Source organism: Choloepus didactylus, chromosome 3 (assembly GCF_015220235.1).
Source record: "Choloepus didactylus isolate mChoDid1 chromosome 3, mChoDid1.pri, whole genome shotgun sequence".
NCBI classification, from domain to species: Eukaryota; Metazoa; Chordata; class Mammalia; order Pilosa; family Megalonychidae; genus Choloepus; species Choloepus didactylus.
The window spans coordinates 188,271,070-188,277,114 of record NC_051309.1 but is presented as its reverse complement, the minus strand read 5'-3'; positions in this window follow the sequence as shown (position 1 = coordinate 188,277,114).

The window sequence follows — 6,045 nt, the reverse complement described above, 5'->3', positions numbered from 1 at the left end:
TCCTATCGAGGTGGTTTTTAATACTTTTACATGGAGAACAGTCCTAGACCAAAAATCATAGAAAAATGAGAGAACTACAGGTGTTCCGTGTTCACATTTGGAATGAGGCCGGGGGCTGGGATTAGAGCGAGATCTCGCACCAGGAAGTGTTAATGTGGTGTATATTTAGCACATGGACTCTAAATATTTCACAGCTAAGAATAAAGTAGGATTGTCTGGATTAGAAGGAGACCTTGCTATAGGAGAAAGACATAGTAAATGTAGAGACTGAACCTCAATGAAAATAAGTAACACAATAAATTTTTCCATATAGCAGGTATTTTTTTAATCCACTTCATGTGGTATCATGCATATTTAGGTAACGAATCATCTTATTTCTAGTTTAACTTACATTCACCCTTCAAGATGAAGCTATCATTTCCTTCTTTAGGAAATATCCTTTGATATCTCTCTGACTAACTCTCACGTGGATTAAGAACTCTTTTCCTCTTACAACCCACTACCTACAACACTGCCACAGCATAGTGGATGTCTTTTCATGCATTTGTTTCCCCTTCTAGACTATGATTTATTGGTAAAAGCATGTCTTATACATTTCTGTATCCTCAGCACCTAACGCAATACCTGGCAAAAGAAATGTTATTGATTGAAACATGATAAGAAATTCTACATATCCCCCCAAATCCAAATTTCCCATGCCTGTCCAAATCTCAGACTCGTACTAAGTCACATGAAAACCATGGCCACTCCCCTAGAAGTAACCCTGCCCCATCCAGCCTCTTATCCCAGGGTGAAGAGTAGCAAAGAAGTGATAAAAAATGCTTTAAAAGGGAGTCTTTATGGTAAACATGCTTAAAACCACTGGCCTAAGCCATGGAGTGTTCAAAGAACAATGTAGGGTTTACCAATCACCAGGCAGAGAAAATAGGGAGAAACCAAGAAGTTTGCTTAGGTACAATTTAAAACGTGAGCCTCTTAATTTTGACAAAAGCATCAGACTGATATTTTGCAGAAATACAGCTAATACCTCAGAAGTCTTCTTTGAAACTTCGCCTAGAGATGTTTATATCAATTGGTTGCATTAAGAGATGTAAAAGAAATTATATCATACGTCTTTGTTCAAAACAAAGGAACAAGAATAATTAATCAGGTCGCTTCCTCTAGTGTCAAAGGCCCTGGCAGGAACATCTGATTGTTTGGGTCAAGGCCACACGCCTGGGGCTCTTGCTGCCAGGGAGAAGAGATGAGGAGGATTATCTACGCGCTTTTAGCTATAGTGGTAGGAAGTGAGGATCAGTCTCCACCTCCTTGCCCCAAATAAGAAGGCTTTCCTATTCTGGATAGCTTCCTTTATTTGTTGTAGTAACATATAACCCTAAAATTTCTTACTAAAAAAGTTTATTCCTTCATCACACAAATGGGTATTCCTGACCTGCAGGCAATATTCCTTCAAGCAGTAATTTTTGGGAACCAGGTTCCTTCTACCTTGTGTCTCTGCCATTTTCAACACCTGTTTTCCAAGGTCCCTGAGATCATTGGCATTAATCTGGGAAAAGAGGAAAGCAAGACCATGGAGAATCATGCATGGAGGTTCTCAGGGGATAGGCCTAGGAGTGTCCACATCGCTTTCGGTCGCATTCCATTGGCTAGCACTCAGGAGCACGGCCTCTTCTAACTACAAGGGGACCTTGGAACCACATGAAGCGTCTGGTTTGGTAAACAACTAAAATCTCTGCCTTACTATCTACAACAATCTATGCCAACTACAATATCTCAAAAATTTTAAGAAGTCAAATCAAAAGAACTGGTCTTAATGATATGGGAATGCTCAGGTATGACTATGGTATGTTAATTTTCTTTTGGTGTGATAGGAGTATATTGGAAGGAATGAAATTATTTCAGGATATTTGTTTTTCCCATTGCTTTGCTTTATTTTGTTTGGAAATTTCTTTTTATTTGATAAACCATTTTTTTTTAAAAAAAGCAAAACATTACAAGGAAGTCCCCCAAGAGTTAGGTAAATACGGTAAATCCCAAGAGCAACAGTTGAAGAAAAAAATTGTATTAAAAAAAAAAAGGATTCTTTTAAAAATATGAGTTCTGATAAAAACAAGATCTGTGGATATTTGAAATCCCACTGACTGAACATCTGGATGATGTTTTTCTAACTTGTCATCTGGATATTTTGTTATTAAGAGGGCTGTGATTAATCTATTAGTCACTGATTGATCAGTATATATCTGTTAGCTTCCATTATTTTATCAAATACATCTTTTCATTGCCAATCAAAATTTAGAACTTAAAGTAATTTAAATATAACAAATGACAGCTATTTTAATCTGGGATTTAATTGTAAATTGCAGATTCCTTTGCACAAAGCTTAATTATCAACCTTTGGTTACTTATTTTTGCCCTGAGAATGGCTGGGCCTACATAGTCACAATTTTTATCAAATCAGTTGATATATCTGATGGCATCCATAGCAAAGATCCACGAAGTCTTGTTGTGTCTTGGAATGATGTGTTAGAGCAGGCCTTACTGATCAATTGAAGGAAAGTTTTGGTCATCATGATGTTTGGAACTATTCTGTCTTTATGCATGTTGGCACAGCCTTTGTTTTTGGTTGTTGTTTATCTCTTGTCTTTCTACATTGTCTTTTCCTCCAGTAAGATTAAGGAAGCCAGGAAGGGATTATGTATAAAATGTGTATCTTTAATGTGTTAAAAGATATCACATACTAACTCAAACAAGATAAGTCTTTGATAATTCCCATCATCTTCTACAGATTTTCTTTTTAGCTAATGTATGACCCAAACATATTACCATTCTCACTGAGTGTTTGCTTAGTCATTCCAAAAATAGTTAATAAAGAGGGAAAATGAGTTCATAGGCCCTTTTGTTTTTCTTATCGAGGCATCTCTTAAAATCAAAATGTTAGCTAATAGGCCATCATTACAACACTTCCCTAAATGTTTGGGCCTTCCTTTGTGTGTAAGTTATTGCATTAAATACTGTCAGACAAAATAAGTGATGCGTGCTTTATTAAATTTGCTATGGAGCAAATGAAGTCTAAAAACAAGAGAAGGATGCCCACACTGTTTTGTTTTGACATACTGAGTGTGAATGTGTGTGTGTGTGTGTGTGTTTTGTTTTAGGTGCCTTTCATAGTGAATCTTAAAATCTTGTTCTAAAATTGCTCAGTACCAGGACTGCATGCTCTGAAATGTTTGCTTACTTTCTAAAGTAAGTTGGCAGAGAGTGTGTGACAGAAAGAAGATGATGAAAGCAGGAGTTTATGTCAACGTAGAGACAGGCTGCCTTTTATGTCTTCCTGGACTCCACAGAGAGAAATCCCAACCTCATTACTGGGTACTGACTGCTTCCGGTTAATTCGGGTGTGTGGTCAAAACAGGGGGGAGGGGAAAACCAGAGGCAGGCTTGGACTGCTAACGGATCTAGTACAGTCTTCCGAGATGCTTGAATGAGTGAGGTAATTAAAAGCAACACATCTGGGAGTCTGGGAAGAAAAGTGGAGAAGAATAATTAATTAAAATCCAAACATGTAAGCAGTTATACTGTCTATGTGAAATTTTTAAAGTTGACACCTGAGCATCAGGGTGTCTTTTTTTTTTGACACAATAAGAACAGAATTTTATTGTTGCCTCCCACTGTCCCTTTAAATTTTGTCCAATGAGGGGAACTTTCCCCCTGACTTAGATGAAAATTCAGTAGGTCTGCATGTTTTATGTTTATTTAAACAATTTTATTCACACACCCCTACAATCCATTCAAAGTGTATAATCAATGGCTCTTGGTATAATCACCGAGTTATGCTTTTCTTCTAGTGACATACATGACCCTAGACTTCCTCTTTCAACCATACTCACACTCAGCACTGTTAATTACACTTACAGTACTGTGCTACCATCACCTCTATCCACTTCCAAACATTTACAATCAACCTTATTAAAAATTCTGTACTCCTTAAGCATCACCAGCCTGTTCTCTACCCTCTTTCTATGTCCTGGCAACCTATGCTATAGATTTTAGCTCTCAGGGTATCTTTTATACCTTTGCATACAGTATATGCTCACATATTTTGAAAAACATACAGATCCACCCCCAAGCAATTCACGTAAACAAACTGTGCACACACAACTCCAAGTTCATCCATCACACATATACAAAAGGTTTATGCCCTTTTGTGGGGTATATATATATTTATCCTAAAAAATACATAGAGAACAATTGTTCTGCTTCTTTGTACGTGAACTTTGATGGAACTTAGTAAAACATGGACCATTTATTACCATGATCAATGGCTCCCTGGGGAGTCAGTTCCCTGACCTCCCGGCTGGAGGTATAGGGCTGCAGTGACAGCACTGGGTAAGAAAAGGACAGAACAATGGGTTCTGTGAATTTGAGACTTTGAGGTTGCCCTCACAGAGTGGGTGGTATGAACATCAGTCCCTAGCAGCACATTAATTCAGGGAAAAGTGATGGATTCCTGTGGAATGTGGAAATAAAGGGAGTAAAGCAACAGCAAATTATAAAAGTGCTTGAATCACCCAATGTGCTGAGGATTTTTCATGTCAACAGATTCCACTATTGAAAAGCCACACACCTGGTGAATTTCCTGATCAAATCCAGGACTCGCTATTCCACACTAAGTAACCCAATGGTGCTGTCCAAACCAGACTCCACAGGATGAATGGCTGGTTGGATCTATTGGACAACAATTAGCTTTTTTCACGAGAAAGTTGTAAGGCTTTTCTCTGCTTGATATTTCATTTCAAAGTCACATGTGGCAAGAAAACTGACTCAGGCTAAAGTTAAATGAAACTCTTCCTTGCTGCTTATCCTTGGGCACATTCTTCCATTTATTTCATTTTCCATTTGTGGGATAAGCCCCTAGTGGTATCTGTGGATATATCTGGCTTTGACTTTAAGAAGTAGGATGCCGGTTACTTTTAGAATCTCAGAAAGGCACCAACCTGAAAACACTCTGCACCTATCAGGATAGCCCACTTTTTTAAAAAAATTCAGTTTTATTGAGATATATTCACATACCATACAGTCATCCCTGGGGTACAATCAACTGTTCACAGTACCATCATTTAGTTGTGCATTCATCACCTGAATCTATTTTTGAATATTTTTCTTACACCAGAAAGAATCAGAATAAGAATAAAGAAATAAAAGTAAAAAAGAACAACCAAACCATCCCCCCATCCCACCCTATTCTTCATTTAGTTTTTGTCCTCATTTTTCTACTCATTCATCCATACACTGGATAAACGAAGTGCAATCCACAGGGTTTTCACAATCACACTGTCAACCCCTTGTAAGCCACATTGTTATACAATCGTCTTCAAGAGTCAAGGCTGCTGGGCTGGAGTTTGATAGTTTCAGGTATTTACTTCTAGCTATTCCAATACATTAAAACCTAAAAAGTGTTATCTATATAGTGCGTAAGAATGTCCACCAGAGTGACCTCTCAACTCCATTTGAAATCTCTGAGCCACTGAAGCTTTATTTCATTTCATTTCGCATCCCCCTTTTGGTGAAGAAGATATTCCCAATCCCATGATGTCGGGTCCAGATTCATTCCTGAGAGTCATATCCTGCTTTGCCAGGGAAATTTACACCCCTGGGAGTCAGGTCCCACATAGGGGGAGGGCAGTGAATTCATCTGCCAAGTTGGGTTAGCTAGAGAGAGAGGGCCACATCTGAGCAACAAAGAGGTACTCAGGGGGAGACTCTTAGGCACAATTATAAGCAGGTTTAGCGTCTCCTTTGCAGTAACAAAGAAAAGCCCATTTTTGATTGGAACCACCAACATCCCAAAGGGTGCCCCCTTGGAGCCCCAGCAGCCAGGCAGAGATGGTATTATAGTGTGCAAACAGAACCTGCCAGGGCTGCCTTGGCTCTGTGGATTCATGATTGACCCTGGGTGGAGGATGATCAAAAGCCCTTCGAATATCAGCCTCCTAGGGAAGCTCCACATCTTTCATCTCTTCCAGCCCAGTGCTTCCCCATGGCCCC